This window comes from Gossypium hirsutum, chromosome A01 (assembly GCF_007990345.1).
Source record: "Gossypium hirsutum isolate 1008001.06 chromosome A01, Gossypium_hirsutum_v2.1, whole genome shotgun sequence".
Classification (NCBI taxonomy): Eukaryota; Viridiplantae; Streptophyta; class Magnoliopsida; order Malvales; family Malvaceae; genus Gossypium; species Gossypium hirsutum.
In genome coordinates this window covers 93,742,406-93,762,250 of record NC_053424.1, presented here as the reverse complement: position 1 = coordinate 93,762,250, position 19,845 = coordinate 93,742,406, and the positions used below count along the sequence as shown (strand labels likewise).

The 19,845-nt window shown below is 36.7% G+C and overlaps 1 non-coding gene across 1 annotated transcript; it reads left to right on the top strand.

Moving 5' to 3' along the window:
• The first annotated feature begins 274 nt into the window (after positions 1 to 274).
• Positions 275 to 380, top strand: LOC121206699 (small nucleolar RNA R71). The gene has a single exon (XR_005901848.1). It is a non-coding gene; the product is annotated as a small nucleolar RNA R71 (small nucleolar RNA).
• The last annotated feature ends 19,465 nt before the right edge of the window (positions 381 to 19,845 follow it).

The following is a 19,845-nucleotide window of genomic DNA, read 5'->3' as shown; positions in this document are numbered from 1 at the left end:
AATAGAACCACACAAACCGTCAATCTTTTTATTTAAGAGTTCTACTTGGTTAGATAGCATAGTAACCGCGTCGAGGTTGAAGACACCGGCTGCTTTCATCGGCTTTATTCTCATAACTTGCCACTGATAGTTATTCAGTGACATCTCTTCAATAAATTCGTAAGTCACCTCAAGTGTCTTATTATTGATAGTTTCTTCAGCAGCTGTATCAATCATCTGTCGATTCAAAAGATTCAGGCCATTATGGAACGTTTGAACCTGTAGCCAAAGCAATAACCCATAGTGAAGGCACCTTCTCAAAAGGTCATTGTATCTCTCCCATGCATCGTAGAGTGTTTCTAATTCATCTGCACAAAAGAAGAGATATCATTACGTAAGTTGGCTGTTTTAGCCGGTGGAAAATATTTTAATAAAAAATTTTCGATCATCTGTTCTCAAGTAGTGATTGACCCTCGTGGTAATGAGTTGAACCACTGTTTAGCCTTATTCCTTAACGAAAAGGGAAACAAATGAAGATGTATGGCATCATCAAAAAAGCCATTTATTTTAAATGTATTGCAAAATTCTAGGAAATTTGCCAAGCGAGCGTTGGGATCCTCGTCCTGCAAACCATCAAAATGAACAAACTGCTATATCATTTGAATTGTGTTAGGTTTCAGTTCAAAATTATTTGCAGCAATAGTAGGTTTGACTATACTTGACTCAGTTCCTGTTAAATTAGGTTTACCATAATCATACATAGTGCGCGGAGTAGGATTCTGATTAACAGCAATCGCAGGAGGTAGCGGATTTTTTTGGTTTTCATCCATCTCCTTGGTTGTGGTTTGAATATCATCCTCTTGCTCGTTCTCTGTGTATCCTAAGTTTCACCTTATTTCTCTTTGGTTTCTGCGAACTGTACGATCGATCTCACTGTCAAAAAGTAATGATCCTGATGGGTTTCTTCTAGTCATAAACTATAAGAACCTACCAGAAAAAGGGAAAAGAAAGAATTAGTAATAAAAATTAGAATAAAATTTAAATTGCAGTAAAAGTAAATGGCTAAAGTAATAAAAATTGAGTGTTCCTAATATCTTAGTTCCCCAGCAACGGTGCCAAAAACTTGGTACGTGATATTCGTGACAGGTTTTAAATTTTTATAATGAATCGTTCTTGAAACTAACTATTATCACGATAAAGGCAAGTGTACCTACCAAACAGTAGATAGCGTTAGTCAAGCCCCGATTATCAAACCCAAAGGAACTAAAAGTACTATATTAACTTTCTTTTTATTATCTAGCCTAAGAATAATGGGGTTTGTTTCGACTAACTAATTAACTAAACTAAGAAATCATAGAAAATAGAATTGGGGAATTACTTTTGAAAAAAATGATTGAATTAAGACAATACCTAAGGAAAAATCCACCTAGACTTCACTTGTTATTTGACTCTGAATCGGACGATTTATTCATTTGACTTGATCCGTAGAAATCCCTAAGTTATATTATTATCTCTCTCGAGACTAACAACGTCTAATCTTAGGTTGAATAATTGAAATCTCTTTCTAATTAACTCCTTAGGGTTGCATTAACTCGATCTATGGATCCTCTTATTAGGTTTCACCCTAATCCGGTAAAATCTTGTTGCCCTATCTCTAGGAACGCAACCAACTCCTCTTAATTATGAGAAATGTACTCTTAGACAGGGTCTATTCCTCCTCTGACTAAGAGCTTAACTTGAATCAATATCTTGGAATATCAAAACAAGAATTAAAAATACATAATTAAGAACAAGTCAAATATTTATCATACAATTCAGATAATAATAACAAGATCTGTCTTAGGTTTCATTCCCTTTTGGTATTTAGGGGTTTTAGTTCATAACTAAAAAGGTAAATATCTTAGAAGAATAATGAATACAAAACATAAAGAAAAACCTAAAACTCCTGAAGAGAAATTAAGGGGAGATCTTCAGTCTTGATGATGAATCTAGCTTCTGAGATGGATCAATCGGCTTTCCTTGAGTAGTTCCCTGCTTCCCTCTCTGTGTGTCCTTTTTTCTCCTCCTCTAGGGTGTATTTATAGGATTTGGAATGCCTAAGAACCCTCAAAAATGGCCTTTTCCGAATTGGACTAAACTTGGGCTCGGCAGGGACACACCCATGTGCGATTACTTCAGGCCGTGGTCAAGCCTGTTAAATATACACGGACGTGTGGTCCACCCGTGTGAGTCATGCTTCGATTCTGCCAAATTGACACAACCGTATGGTCTGCCCGTGTGAAGAGGTCCTGGCCGTGTTGATTTCGTACGTTGGCCCATTTTCTCTATTTTTGGCCCGTTTCTTGTTCCCTTCACTTTCCTATGCTCACCTAAGTATAAAACATGAAATTAAGGCATTAGGAGCATCGAATTCACCAATTTTAAGGAAAAATAATCAATAAAATGTGCTAAGCATGGGATAGAAATATGTATAAATTATGGTTTATCAAATTCACTGACTTTGTGGTTATTCAAACCCCCTGGCCTAGTGTGTTATGGTGGATAAAGTTTGTAAAAACTGTCCGTTGATGGTAAAAGGTTATTGCTTTTTGGCTAACTTGATGTTATTGCCATTTGATGAATTTGATGTGATTTTGGGAATGGATTGCTTAACCTAATATGATGCAATGGTAAATTGTAAATAGAAATATATTGTATTGAAATGTCAGAGTGGTGAATTACTTCATGTTGAATCTGAAAAACTGGATAGATTACCTAATGTGATATTAGCAATATCAGCACAGAAATATATCAGAAAGGGTTGTGATGCTTATCTCGCATATGTGTTGGATACTAAAGTATCTGAGTCAAAGATTCAATCAGCGCCGGTTGTATGTGAATTTCTTGATGTATTCCCAGAAGAATTATCTGGTTTACCATCGGATACAGAAGTGGAATTCTCTATAGATCTTGTTCTGGGTACAACACCGATATCCATAGCACCTTACAGAATGGCTCCTATTGAATTGAAGGAGCTGAAAGCACAGTTGCAAGAATTGATTGACAGAGGTTTTGCTTGACCTAGTTTCTCACCTCGGGGCGCGTCAGTTTTGTTTGTAAAGAAGAAAGTTGGATCGTTGAGGTTGTGCATTGATTACAGATAACTCAACAAAGTTAAAATAAAGAACAAGTATCCATTGCCTTATATTGATGACTTTTTTGACCAGTTAAAATATGCCACTGTATTTTCAAAGATTGATCTCCGTTCTGGCTATTATCAGTTACAGACAAAAGATTTAGATGTACCAAAGACAGCTTTTAAAACTAGGTATGTACACTATGAGTTTCTTGTGATGCCATTCGGTTTGACAAATGCACATACAGTGTTTATGAATCTGATGAATAGAATTTTCAGCCTATATTTAGACAGGTTTGTGGTGGTATTTATAGATGATATTTTGGTTTACTCCCAAGATGAAAATGAACATGCGGAGCATTTGAAAATAGTGTTGCAAACTTTACAAGAGAAACAATTGTCTGCCAAATTTAGTAAATGTTAATTTTGGCTACGGGAAGTTAGTTTTCTTGGGCATATAGTATCTACTGGAGGTTTCAATGTGGGCCAAAATAAAATTTTAGTCATTGTTAACTGGAAGCCATAGAAGAATGTGTCTGAAGTTTTCTAGGACTAACTGGTTATTATCGAAGATTTGTAAAAGGTTTTTCAATGATAGCTTATCCACTAACCCGTCTATTGCAAAAAGATGTGAAATTTGAGTGGATTGATAAATGCCAGCAGATTTTTGACGGAGTAAAAGCTTTATTGACAAAAGCTCCAGTGTTAATTCAGCCAGAATCGGGTAAAGAATTTATAGTTTACAATGATACATTATTGAATGGTTTAGACTGTGTTTTGATGCAATAAGGTAAAGTAGTAGCCTATGCTTCAAGACAGCTAAAACTACATGAAAGAAACTGCCTGACACATGATCTTGAATTGGCAGCCATAGTGTTTGCATTGAAAATATGACGACATTATTTGTTTGGTGAAAAATTTCATATATTCACAGATCATAAAAGTCTGAAATATTTAATGTCACAAAAAGATTTGAATTTGAGGCAGGGCAGGTGGCTTGAATTACTGAAAGATTATGATCTTGTTATTGACTACAATCCTAGAAAAGCCAATGTAGTTGCAAATGCTCTGAGCAGAAAGTCCTTGTACACTTTGCGAGCAATGAATACCCGATTGCCATTAAGTGATGATGGTTTAGTTATAGCTGAGTTAAAAGGTAGACCGACATTTTTGCAACAAATATCTGAAGCTCAGAAAAATGATAGTAAGTTGCAAGCAAATCGGATACAAAGTGAATTGACTCCTGACTCAGAATTTCAGATCAGGATTGATGGTTGTTTGTTATTCAAAGACAGAGTATGTGTACCGAAAAATTCAGAACTAGTACAGAAGATTTTGAATGAAGCCCATAATGGTAACATGTCTCTTCATCCTGGTAGTAGTAAATAATTATCTGAAAAAGATGTACTGGTGGCCAGGAATGAAACGGTATATTTCTGAGTTTGTGTCTAAATGTTTGATATGTGAGCAAGATAAAGCTAAAAATCAGTTGCCTTCTAGACTATTGCAATCAGTTACGATACCAGAATGGAAATGAGAAAGAATTACCATAGACTTTGCATCGGGATTACCCCTGTCTCTAAAGAAGAAAGATGTCATTTGGGTGATTGTTGATCGGTTCACAAAGTCTACACACTTTATTCCAGTATGTATGGATTATTCTTTGGATAGATTGGCTGAATTATATGTCTCTGAGATTGTCAGATTGCATGGAGTGTCTGTGTTCATTATTTCAGATAGAGACCCTCAGTTTACCTCTCGATTCTAGAGCAACTTGCAAGAAGCTCTGAATACTCAGTTACTATTTAGCACTGCATTTCATCCACAGAAAGATGGTCAATCTGAACGTGTTATACAGATTTTGGAAGATATGTTTTGGTGTTGTATACTTGAGTTTGAAGGTAACTGGGAAAATTATTTTCCTTTAGTTGAATTTGGTTACAATAACAGTTATCAGTCCAGCAATAAAATGGCACCGTATGAAGCTTTGTATGGTCGCAAATGTAGAACTCCATTTTATTGGACAGAACTCAGTGAGAAAAAGTTACACGAAGCTGACTTAGTTTGTGAAACCGAGGAAAAAGTGAAAGTAATTCGGGACAGTTTGAAAGCAGCCTCTGATCGTCAAAAGTCTTATGCTAATCTTAAACGAAAAGAAATAGAATTTCAACTCGGTGACAAAGTATTCTTGAAAGTATCGCCTTGGAAGAAAGTTCTCCGGTTTGGTCGTAAAGGAAAACTGAGTTCACGATTCGTTGGACCATATGAGATTACAGAAAGAATTGGACCGGTTGCAAATTGGTTAGATTTACCACCAGAACTTGATCAGATTCATAATGTTTTTCGTGTGTCTATGATACGGCGATATCAATCTGATCCTTCCAATGTTATCTCCGACAGAGGTAGAGATTTAGCCTGATATGACATATAGTGAAGAACCAATCAAAATCTTAGCTCGAGAAACAAAAGATTAAGAAATAAAAAGGTAGCATTAGTAAAAGTTCTTTGGTAACGACACGGTATAGAAGAGGCTACTTAGGAACCAAAGGATTCTATGAGGAAGCAATACCCGAATCTTTTTACTAGTAAGATTTTAGAGGACGAAAATCCATAAGGGGGAGAGTTGTAATAGCCTATTTTTCAGATAAATTAGAATAGTGGTTTCGGGACCACAAATCTAATTTGAAAATAAAATTTATTTTTATTTAATTACATGGTTCGTAATATGTTAGAAATGTCATGTGAAAATTTTGATAAGAAAATTTTATTGATTATGTTCTTAATTACGAGAAGGACTAAATCGCATAAAATGAAAAAGTTGAATTCTAGTAGCTAGAAGGATTAAATAGCTATGGAATTCAAAAATTGAGGTCCTTATATGGTAATTAGACCATTAAAGAAAAGTATGTAGATATTTTGGTGACTCATCCATGGAAATTTAGAAAAAGGGTGAGGACTAAATTGGAATTTGAAATAATTTAATTAATTAAAAGATGAAAAAGAAAATATCATCTTATTTACTCATATTCTTCCCAAAAATACATGGAAACCTTAGGAGAGATAGAAGAAACTTGCATGGCTTAATTGGTACTCAAAAGCTCGCGAAGGTTGGAGATCATTGGAGCGTCATCACACTATCCACTGGCTTTTTTTGGGTATATATAGTAAAATCATTTGGGTATAATGACATGTATACGCTAACTTGGTCATAGATGGTTTAAATATGTGGTTTGTAATCTAGCCATTGGAATGACTAGTAATGGTTGTTTTTGATATACTTGTAATGTCATACTATGGTAGCTACATACATGTTAATGGTTGTTCAAATTATGTCTAACATATGGAATATACCAAGGTAAGATTATAAACATGTATGCATGTAATGATATGTCATGTTGAATGATAGAGTTTGCTTAATTTGAATGCTTGAAATGGTTGGAATTTGGATGTGAGTTTAAGTGCAGGTCATTGGTGTAATTTTGGGTGAGAAATGAACATAGGTGTGTGGTTAGGCTGTGTGTCCCCTACACCTTTAATTCGAGAAACAGGATGATCAGCATTGACCACACGGGTAGAGACACGGGCGTGTGTCTCAGCCGTGTGTGCTACACGGACATGTGGCATAGCTATGTGCTCAAGTCAGAGAGTTACACGGGTACAAACACGACCTACAGCACGGGCATGTCCGTTGGACCACACGGGCATGTGAGCCTTGTAACTTGGAAAATTTTTAAAATGTACCAAAAAATTCTTAGATTTTTCGATTTAGTCTCGACTTGATTCTAATGCTCGTATTGGGCCTCAAGGGTCCGTTTAAGGGACGATATGTATAATCTCGATCTAGTCACCAGACCCGAACAAGATGATATTATTACTGAATACTTAAATGATTTTGAAACGTTCAACTTATTGGTATGTGCAAAAACATGAATTGGCAACTTATTTTGTTTTTGAAAAATACTTAAAAGTTTACAAAATGTATATTTAATCTAACCATACATATTGTCTTGTTTTTAAAAGATTTTTGGCTAAATACAGTAAAACAAAATTCTTAGTTTACTAGCCTGTGGATTGCCCTGATATGTACATGTTACAAATATACAATTAATAGGCTTACAACAAAAATAACAGGTTATGGCTTAGTCCCTTTCTCGTAGTTCAAAATGACATTTGATACATGAAAGAAATAAATCAAGGAACATTTTAAGTTCAAGATGAAGTTAGTGAGTTTTCATGATGTTTACCCGTCCACACATACAACTTGCATGGAATATGTAACAACCCAGACCCGGCCCAGATGTTATGGCCGAATTCGGCGTGTCACATTAAAGTGTTTTAGCGAAAATCGTGTTTTCATTGAAAACCCTTCTTAAAATAAAAGAAACCCTAATTAACTAAACAATAACCTTTCAGTTACGAATGCCTTGTTTAAAAATTTGATTTTAAAAAAAAAAAAACCTTAGTTGCGAAAACGTAGAAAACATACTATAATTTAAGAAATCCATGTTCAACTTCTCGTAATTACGTTGAAAATAATAATAATAATTCAAGTAATAATAACATAATGAAAACCTTATTACAACCTGGTCTGAACACACTTAAAAAGAAATAAAAAACTTAAAAGCTTAAAAAAAAACCAAGTCAGAATTATCTTGCTAGCCGGCAACCCAGAGTCTCTCCAAACATCGAACCTTCTGCTGAGCATCACCTGGAAATCAAATAAAGAGGGGGTGAGTTTTCGCAAACTCAGTGTGTACAACCCTCGATGAAAAACAAGCATTCAAAGAGAAATCATCAAACATGCAATGCAATCCCTTCCAAATTATCCATCCGTTACACACCAGCTCCGTCCCCCGTCACACCATGTGGGTGATATAGATATCAACCCACCCAACCCACACACCAATGGTAGCCCGGTTGCGCAACTACCTTCATTTACATATTGGGCTTTAAAAGCCGTTGGTGGATCTACGATTGTCAAGCAACCATGCGATCCTCATATACTTCCTCCTTTCCATACTTCCCAACCCATATGCAACCTAAGCAGAATATGATATGTATACAGCAGATATGCGTGTCACATCCATAAAATTTACATTCAACACCTAGAGGTATTTTTGGTCATTTTTGCCCTTAGGGGCATTTCGGTAATTTTCTATTTAATACGGTTTCCACCTACCTCGGCCCATTAACAAATCTCGTGAGCTAAGATGAACGAATATATGTACCAGGTAGGATTCCAGAGAAGAGGAGGTGAGTCATTAAGACCGCTTAAGTACCAAGCTCTCCCTAGATCCAATCCTAGACATGCATATACCCGCTGCCACACCTTAACCCTATGACTTGTCCACGATCGCAATATATTAATTAAGTTTTATGCAGTCATCATATACTAGGCCTATAACCTCTTACAAAACCCCGAAAAATCCACATACTTTTATATATATGGCCTACTAGGCTCAATCTCTTTCATATGGCCCATTAGGCCCATTCACATTTATGTGGCCCATTAGGCCCAAATCACATTCATATGGCCACTAGGCCCAAATCACAATTACAGTCATACTCACATACAATTTTCCATCACATAGCATCAAATATAAATTTTTGCCTATTATGGGCCCAACAGCCCATCGAGCCCATTTAGCCCATTCTAGCCCATTTGGCCAATTCACAACCCAGGTCCATGGAATTGCCCATGGGCCTCAGGAAACCTATCGTTTTCCCCCTTGTGAGTGTTCGCACACTCGCAAGACTACCGTAGCCAAACTTTCAGCTTTTCGGCATTTCGGCTTTTCGGGATATGTCGATCTACTTGTGTGTGTAGTGTATGTACACACCTGGTAAGCAAGCATGCTACGATTCCCTTAGTCACCAACCTACAACGATATCACCCTTCAATTAATCGCATGCCTAATACATAGCTTTACTAAAACCGAAACCTCACCTTAACCTTACCTTGAACACCAATCCCTAATAGCTTTTCCTTGATCACGTACTCCTTAGATCTGCATTAATCTTACTTATTAAAACCAGAATAATAGGTGACTCGTATCCAACACAAGTTCCCTTACCTTAATTATGACCATTTGGCCAACCAAGATCAAGTGCACTTACCAAAGTCTCTCACCTGAGGAGCAAATCGGCAGAGATCCAAAGACTGAGATTCGTTACCTATTCCTACCCAAAACTGATTAGAAGAAGTGAGGGACTGTATACTCGATACTTAGCAAAAACCGATTATGAGAATAAAGCACTTACACTATGTAATGGCCTAATTTTCAGTGGTGTCGGAAATGGTGATTTGAGATCACTAAATCCGACAAGTAAGATTAAACAAGATAGTAATTTAATATTTATGAGTCAAGTAAGAATTTAGAAGAATTTGTGAATTGGAGAATTTGGTGAATTAAAAGAATTTATTAGGTCAAACGGGTCAAAAATGAGGTATCGAGACCTCGAATTTGAAAACCGAGCTATAAATATTTTTATAAATTTTTATACAGTGTCATTTAGTTAGTATTAAAGTTTGGTTGAGAAATTTTAACGTTCAGGTAGTCAATTAAATAAAAAGGACTAAATTGTAACAAAAATAAAATTTGCTAGAAGGATTAAATAGCTCAACTATTAAAAGAAAGAGGATTTAAAGGGAAATTAAGCCTAAAAGTGAATAGGTTGGACAATAAGGATAAAAAATCAGCAGAAAAATAAGGGAAATAAGGGTAAAATTGGAAATTTTATAATTTTAACATATAAAATAAGGACAAAATTGAAAAATCTAGAGATCTCTTCATATTTTCTCAGCCAAAATGCCGTAGAAGGTCTGGAGAAAGCTGGTTTTTCATATTTTTACATCATGTGATTTTAATTCTTGCTTTTTCTTGATAATTTTTATCTTTTTATGACTTTTACAATTAGGTCCACTTATAGATTTCATTAGTTTTTGATTTTATGGGTGAAATTGAAAGTTAACTTGGATGGTTAAGGGAATTTTATGATGAATTATTATGAAATTTAAGTTCTAATTTCATATTAAGGTGGTTTTATTAAGTTATTTTGATAGAAAATGGTATTTAAGACCTACTTGTGAAAAAGTTGTGAATTGAAGGTTGGTGTTGAAATTCAGAATATTCAAGGTTTTGAAATAGTTTATAATGATAAAATAAAGTGTTAATTGAAAAAAATTAGTTCAATTGATGGGTGAATTGAGTAGGGACTAAATTGTAAAAACTATAAATTTTGGGGTAAAAGTGTAATTTTGAAAGTTAAAGAGCATAAATTGTGAAGTGAAATAGAAATCAAATAAATGCTAATGAGTGGAAATATTTTATATTATAGATCAAGAATCCAAAGAAGAACGAGGAAAAGAAAAAGTTGCGGAATAGTCCCTAAATTTCAATATCTTCTACAAATCAGCCGGGTAAGTTCATATGGTTGAATTTAGATGTTTATTTGTGAATTCTTGAATGATATAATGTGTTATTATATATGAATTTGTTGTGGGATTGTGAAAATTTTTTTAATGAAAGAATAAATGTGGAAATGCAAATTAGGAAAAACGCAGGATTGAGTACGTTCGTATCGTGACATGGGATGAATTGATGGATAAGACCATGGTTGTTCCATGCCAAAGTGTGAAATGTAGGTATGGTATCATCCATACTGAGTTGTGAAATGTAGGTATGGTATTATCAAATCCATACTGACTTAAGAAACGTAGGTATGGCATTTCCCATACCGAGTTGTAAAATGTACGTATGGTATTTCAATGAGGAAAACCATACTGAGTTATGAATTGTGGCACTGAACAACAACGTACTCAATTTCCTAAGCCGTTTCCTAATTTGATAATAAGTAATACAAGAGAAGTGAACCAAATGAAAAAGACTAAGTAGTTGTTAAGGTTGAGCTCAACTATGTGAAGTATTATAACAGTGGTTGTGAATGGCAGGAAACTTTAGTAAATGTTTTGGTATTGTTTGGAAATATTATGTTTGGTAAGCATTACTTTTAAACCTATGAACTTACTAAGCTTCAATAAGCTTACTTGTGTGGGTTTGATATTTTTATGTAGATTGAATTGAAGTGAAATTGGTAGATCGGATCAACACAACAAGGCACACTATCCAGATCAATTCCAGTAGCTTTTGTTTTATGTTTAAAGATTTATATGGCATGTATAGAGTTTAAATAAATTGAAGTAAAGATGTCATAAACTAGTTAACAATATTTTGTACTAAAACAGTTTTTGGTTAGTAGCAGTAGTTTTACTTTGAAAATTCACCATAAATTATGAAAATATAATTAGAGGTTGAATAAGATATTAAATTAAAGCCTATTGAATCTAGATTCACATAGAAGAAACGGTGTAAGCAAAAGACTTTCATATCAGGAGATATTTGAATTTTTGTGAGATAAGGTCAGAGTGATTTCGAGCTCCCCTGTTCTGACTTGTAAAAATAATTATGGGACATAATTTATATGGTTAGATTCCTTAATGAGTCTATTTTTAAGATAAATAACCCATAACATTATTTGAATTTTGTACAAATAGATAATTAAATTTTAGTGAAGAGTGGTCAGAACTATCGAGTAGTGAAACACGGGAGAATTTAAAGAATAAACTGTACTTATTGGCTAAACCAAAAATGCTGAAAATTTTGTGGTAGGAAGATACGTGAGTCTAGTTTTAGGGAAAATTAGCGAATCTTAATTTAGAGTTCCGTAGCTCCAGATATAAATAATTTAGTGACTATGACTTGAGTGGACAGCTTTGATGTGAATACAGGTAAATAATGGGATTTTTGTATAATTATTCCATAAACTTCGGTAACATCTTATAACCCTGTTCCGATGAAGGATGTGGGTTAGAGGTGTTACACACTAGGCTTGACCGATTAGAAAGGGTACTGGCGGTACCAAGAGTATTCGGCCAAGAAAGTTTCTGCCCTTGCGATTTGTATGGCAAAAGAGAGTTATTCGGCTTCAAGAAAGAAAAAGTCGGCTAGACTAAAAAAAATGAATCAAAAACCTGAGTAGAAGAAGAATAGAAAATCGGCACAAGAAGAGAAAGAAAGAAGCAAGGGTTTTCAGCTTTTTGGATCTTGAAGAGAAAAGGGTTTTCGGTAACAGCGTGACAAAGATTTCGGCATTAGCCTGGCAACCTTGCATTCGGCACCTATTTATAGCCCCTATAGCCGAAATCCTTATGGCTAAATTCCCATTTCGGCTCCATCACTTCCTTCTTCTCATCTCCTCGTTTTTCTCCCTGATAACTCCCCAATCTATTTCCTAAATTTTCTCTTCTGAACACTCCCCTTAGAGTCGATCTTCACCCCACTTCCAACCTTCTAGAAGGCCCAAAATTAAGCTCCTAAAAATACTAAGCTAGGATTCGAACCTTGGATCTCCTTGCTAGCTACTAACGCCACCTCCCTACACTCTAAGTGGCATCACTTAGTCACTCTTCCACAAGGCTTTTTGATGTCATTTTCCCCTATTTTTATTTAAAAGCCCAACTACTCCCAACCCTGGTTCTTTTAATAATTAAATTAAAATTCCTCCACCACAAAACTCGAACCTAGAACTTCTCCAACATACCTAGACACTCCAAGTTCCTTAAACCCTTAAAGCCAACATGTCATTTGTCATTTTCTTGCTCACTTAAAAATTTTATGAGACCCAAAGCCCAAAGCCCAATTCATCTAAGCCCAAAATTCTGGGCGTTACAACTCTACCCCCTAAAAGAAATTTCGTCCTCGAAATTTCCAACTACCCAATAGTCGTACCACCTAGGTTACACCACTATGCTTCTATTGCGCACTCTATTTCTAATTCTGAAATAGATAGATCGCACACTATGGATAAAGTACGTACCAGTATTTTCTTCTAGAGCGTCTTCGTCTTCTCGGGGACAAGCAGCATAAACCAAAGCTGGCTATCTTACCTCAGCATGGCCTGCATTTTCGCCTGGTGCTCCACGTCTACGTCTATTGCCATCACTGCCCCTGGCCTGGCCACAACCCCTTGGCGGTAGTTGACCACCCCTTGGTGGCTGAGCACCACCTTGGCCCACTACTGGCTCTCGACCTAGCATTCGAAGGCAATCCTTGATCCTATGCTCCATAGACCCACAAGCTAAACAGGCTCCCATCCGCTTCCAACACTCGCCTCCATGGCTTCTCCCACAATCAGCACAAGGTGGCACCCCTAGATTAACAGCAGGGGGCCTTGCTCTATCTGACCCATTAACTTTGGCTCTAACCCTAGGCATCTGTCCAACACTAGGAGTCTCAGGCTCTCTTTTACTCTTACCCCTTTCTTTCTCCCGATTTAGGCGTTCCGTGCGCTTCACCTCCTCCGCTATCTTTGCTTTCTCCATCAACTCAAGAAAACTCGCTCCCTTTGTAGAGCTATAAATATCCTGAGGCTACCTCTAAGTCCATCCTCAAACCTAACGCAACGCTCATAGTCCGTTGCCACCATTACTCTTGCATACCTACTAAGGCGTAGAAACTCTGTTTCATACTCCACCATCGATTTGTTTCCTTGGGTCAAGTTCAGGAACTCCTTCCTTCTTGCATCCATATAGCTTGCACCCACATACTTCCCTTGGAATGCAGCTTTGAAAAACTCCCAAGTGACCCGCTCCGGTTGGGTGCCCTCTTTCACTGTCAACCACCACTGATAGGCTTCTTCCCTAAGTAGTGACACTGCTCCTTTTAGCGTTTGTTCCAGTGAACAGTCTAGGTCCTCCATTACCCTTTCCGTGGCCTCCAACCAATATTCAGCCACGTTAGGAGCCATACCAGCCACGCCCTTAAAGACCTCAGCCCCGTTCGATCGAAGTCGCTCCGGAATGGACCCCCGATTTCCAGTGCCATTATTGGGCCTAGCGACCCTTTCCAAAATTCTTAACATTGCTTGCGACAATGCATCTTCTCCCGCAGCCCGATCATACGGTCCATTCTCAGCCACAGGTGAGGCCGGAGCCTCTTCTACTCCAACAATGGGCATATGGCCCGATGCCTATGATTCAGCCCTCACACTTCCGCGGCCTCGACCGTGGCCTCTCGCACCTCTTCTAGCACTCATCACCAATTCACGTATTTTCTAGATTAAAAATTTTATGAAGTTTTAGTTAGTTTCAATAATTAACCCGATGTTTTATGAAAGCATTTGAAGAGAGAGTTGTTTTCATAAATCCTCTACAGTTTCAAGATCCTACGGGCTTCAGTTTCATTCTAACATAATCGTCTAAAGTAGCCCTCTAACTATCTACTGTATAGCAATTTAAACAGGCTTAAGAATAGAAGAACTTAATTGGTTTGACGTCGGAGACTCGGTGTGCCGCTCAGTAAGACTTCCCCTTTTCAAAAAACATTATAATTCAATTTTTTAAAAAACACGAAAAGAACCAAGTAATAAGCCCCACTTCACAGCCTGAGTTTTACAACCTGGGCTCTGATACCACTAAATGTAATACCCCAAATCTGGCCCAGATGTTATGGCCGAATTCGGCGTGTCATATTGAAGTGTTTTAGCAAAAACCATATTTTCATTAAAAACCCTTCTTAAAATAAAAGAAACCCTAATTAACTAAAAAACAACCTTTCAATTACGAAAGCCTTGATTAAAATTTTGATTTTTTTAAAAAAAATTAAGTTGCGGAAACGTAGAAAACATACTATAATTTAAGAAATTCATGTTCAACTTCTCGTAATTAAATTGAAAATAATAATAATTCAAGTAATAATAACATAATGAAAACCTTATTACAACCTGGTCTGAACACACTTAAAAAGAAATAAAAACTTAAATGCTTAAAAAAAACCAAGTCGGAATTATCTTGCTAGCCGGCCACCCAGAGTCCCTCCAAACATCTAACCTTCTATTGAGCATCACCTGAAAATAAAATAAAATAGGGGGTGAGCTTTCGTAAACTCGGTGTGTACAACCTTAGATGAAAAACAAGCATTCAAAGAGAAATCAGCAAACATGCAATGCAATCCCTTCCAAATTATCCATCCGTTACACACCAGCTCCGTCCCCCGTCACACCATGTGGGTGATATAGATATCAACCCACCCAACCCACACACCAATGGTAGCCTGGTTGCGGAACTACCTTCATTTACATATTGGGCTTTAAAAACCGTCGGTGGATCCACGATTCTCAAGCAACCATGCGATCCTCATATACTTCCTCCGTTCCATACTTCCCAACCCATATGCAACCTAAGCAGAATATGATATGTATGCAGCAGGTATGCGTGTCACATCCATAAAATTTACATTCAACACCTAGAGGTATTTTTGGTCATTTTTGCCCTTAGGGGAATTTCGGTAATTTTCTATTTAATACGGTTTCCACCTACCTCGGCCCGTTAACAAATCTCGTGAGTTAAGATGAACGAATAATATGTACCAGGTAGGATTCCAGAGAAGAGGAGGTGAGTCATTAAGACCGCTTAAGTACCAAGCTCTCCCTAGATCCAATCCTAGACATGCATATACCCGTTGCCACACCTTAACCCTATGACTTGTCCACGATCGCAATATATTAATTAAGTTTTATGCAGTCATCATATACTAGGCCTATAACCTCTTACAAAACCCCGAAAAATCCACATACTTTTATATATATAGCCTACTAGGCTCAATCTCTTTCATATGGCCCATTAGGCCCATTCACATTTATGTGGCCCATTAGGCCCAAATCACATTCATATGACCACTAGGCCCAAATCACAATTACAGTCATACTCACATACAATTTTCCATCACATAGCATCAAATATAAATTTTTGCCTATTATGGGCCCAACAGCCCATCGAGCCCATTTAGCCCATTCTAGCCCATTTGGCCAATTCACAACCCAGGTCCATGGAATCGCCCATGGGCCCCAGGAAACCTATCGTTTTCCCCCTTGTGAGTGTTCGCACACTCGCAAGACTACCGTAGCCGAACTTTTAGCTTTTCGGCATTTCGGCTTTTCGGGATATGTCGATCTACTTGTGTGTGCAGTGTATGTACACACCTGGTAAGCAAGCGTGCTACGATTCCCTTAGTCACCAACCTACAGCGATATCACCCTTCAATTAATCGCATGCCTAATACATATCTTTACTAAAACCGAAACCTTACCTTAACCTTACCTTGAACACCAATCCCTAATAGCTTTTCCTTGATCACGTACTCCCTAGATCTGCATTAATCTTACTTATTAAAACTAGAATAATAGGTGACTCGTATCCAACACAAGTCCCCTTACCTTAACTGTGACCATTTGGCCAACGAAGATCAAGATACCAAAGTCTCTCACCTGAGGAGCAAATTGGCAGAGATCCAAAAACTGAGATTCATTACCTATTCCTACCCAAAACCTATTAGAAGAAGTGAGGGACTATATACTCGATACTTAGCAAAAACTGATTATGAGAACAAAGCACTTACACTAGGCTTGACTGATTAGAAAAGGTACTGGCGGCACCAAGAGTATTTGGCCAAGAAAGTTTCTACCCTTGAATTTTGTATGGCAAAAGAGAGTTATTCGGCTTCAAGAAAGAAAAAGTCGGCTAGACTAAAAAAAATGAATCAAAAACCTGAGTAGAAGAAGAATAGAAAATCGGCACAAGAAGAGAAAGAAAGAAGCAAGGGTTTTCAGCTTTTTGGATCATGAAGAGAAAATGGTTTTCGATAAAAGGGTGACAAAGATTTTGGCATTAGCCTGGAAACCTTGCATTCGGCACCTATTTATAGCCCCTATAGCCAAATTCTTTATGGCTAAATTCCCATTTCGGCTCCATCACTTCCCCCTTCTCATCTCCTCGTTTTTCTCCCTGATAACTCCCCAATCTATTTCCTAAATTTTCTCTTCTGAACACTCCCCTTATCTTTACCCCACTTCCAAACTTCTAGAAGGCCCAAAATTAAACTCCTAAAAATACTAAGCTAGGATTCGAACCTTGGATCTCCTTGCTAGCTACTAACGCCACCTCCCTACACTCTAAGTTGCGTCACTTAGCCACTCTTCCACAAGGCTGTTTGATGTCATTTTCCCCTATTTTTATTTAAAAGCCCAACTACTCCCAACCCTGGTTCTTTTAATAATTAAATTAAAATTCCTCCACCACAAAACTCGAACCCAAAACTTCTCCAACATACCTGGACACTCCAAGTTCTTTAAACCCTTAAAGCCAACATTTCATTTTCATTTTCTTGCTCACTTAAAAATTTTATGAGACCCAAAGCCCAAAGCCCAATTCATCTAGGCCTAAAATTCGGGGCATTACAGAATATAAGTCATGTATAAGGACAACTAATACGTTAAACAATTCACGTAAGAATATAAACAACAGGCATAAAATACACTTTGCTCAAATAGATAATTTGCCTTCACTCTCTACGAACATATATGTTACAGTAAGTATAAGTGTATTTACCCAATGCAACTTATACAGGTGAAAATTCTTGGCAAAATCATACTTGGCTAATATACACCAGACAAATGCCTATGGATTCCTGTCTGCAGACACATACTTGCAGACTCAAGTTTGCAGATTCATATATGTCTTTATATATACAAATCTATTCTTAAAGATAACTCTTGCGAACCCACATTCAATGAATATTTCTCATGCAATTGTGCTCAGACTTGTTTGCTCAGACTCTCACTATGCGAAATTGTTTGCTCAGACTTGCTTGGTGGACTTATTTCTATTAATTTTCATATAGCGGAGTCCCAAAGGACTGACTTATCCTAGGAGCTTGAGAACAAGTCCTAGACTTCCTTAGCTTTTAATATAATTTTTACGAACTTATACTTACGGTTGATCCGGTGAACTCATATCGGGATGGTAATCTATGCGAACTCTTGTTTGAATGATGGTTTTCGCAAACTCACAAACCTAAATTCTCATTTAGAGAAACCCACTTGCGAATACATATGTAGTGAATTTTTACACGCAGATTCAGGTTTCATGGATGATTCTAGTGGATCATGCTTGGTTGATTATCATATATATATATAGATTCGTTCTGGTGCTGACACATGCTTGTACGCTTAAAGATAAGTCCTGTAGACTATCACCAGCTTGTATACGTAAGGAAAAGTCCTAACAAACTGCCATAACTTGCGACTTGGAGAAAAATCTTACCACAAAGCCGGTCCTCTTTCAAAAAACATCTCACCACAACACCAAACTTCTCTTTCAATTAACAGTCCACCACGACATCAATACTTCTTTCAATTAACATCCCACTACAACATCGATACTTCATTCATTTAACATCTCACCATAAAACTGATACTTCTTTTAATGAGCATCTCGCCACAACATCGATACTTCATTCATTTAACATCCCGCAACAACACCGATACTTCTTCCAATTTAACGTCCCACCACAACACCAATAACTCTTTCAATTAACATCCCACCACAAATTTGATACTTCATTCAATTAATATCAAGAAGGCATAAGCATTTCTACATTAACAAGCCTTCAACTTTTAGTTTTACAGCTGGCCAACAAAAGAGCAATTCATATGCCATTTAACCGCATTCATTCAATAACCATAGAATCACAAACAAACAATAGTTCACTGCCAATTAATACTTCAACAGCTTTTGCAGACAACAATTATATATGCAAGTAGTCTTAAATTTAGACCCCATATTCACAATCAAACAAAACATCATTTACAACACTTTCACACAGCTACTACTAAGTTTATCATCTCCAGATTATGTAATAGAATTTTCTAGCAAAACATAACCTTGCAGTATACAAAATGTAAATAAAAGTTGGGGTTCAAAAACTCACTCACAAAACGCTCAGATCCTAGAACCCTACACTTGCTTTGCCTTTCCTTTGTCCCTCTAACCTCCTCTTTAGTTGGCTAAGGAAAATAACCATTTGTCAATCAAAATAAAAGCATTCGTAAGTGAGACAATCGAAATTCATTAGCATGAAGAATATTTTTGTAAGCTATCTAAGATCTTATGTTCAATACCATGAACTCTATCGCAACTTACAAGTTTCTTGCCTCTTCCCTTCAGCTAAAAGGTATAGAAAGGTTAGAAAGGTTACCAGCTCGCCAAATTCTTAATTTCTCAAGCTAACACGTCTATTTTTCCTTCATGCAAACTGCTCCTTACTTCCTTAATATTCTAGAAAAAGAAAAGGAAAAATGAAGAAGATAAATATCATAATAAGATAATCAAAGAATAAAATCTTCGGTTCTCCTACTTATACTCCTCTCACCTCTATTCACCAATTCTAAAATTCAATATAAAATTATTTAAGTTATAATCATGTTGTTCCCCAATTATACCATCTAGTTTTAATGTAATGGGACCAAAATTGAAATTCAACTTGTCTACCAATCGATTATCAAGATTCAATAATTCATAGTAAAGCCCTTTTAAACTAAAAACTTCTTAACTTGATACCCTTGGTTACCGTGGAATTTAATTCAAAATAATCGTTTTAATTAATATCTTATCTTTAATCAAGACCAAACTTTAATTTAATAGTTTCAATTGTGATAGGTGAACTACACCACACCAAGATAGCTCATCTGTGCATAAACTACACCACACCAAGGCACCAAAGTGCAAATTCCGTAGGCATCAAATCTATATGCATATTCAAATACATCCCTCCACTATACCCAGGTCTCTGTGAGACAATGAATACTCGTTAATCCATATCAAGTGTTGGATCCAGAAATAACATTTCATAATCTCC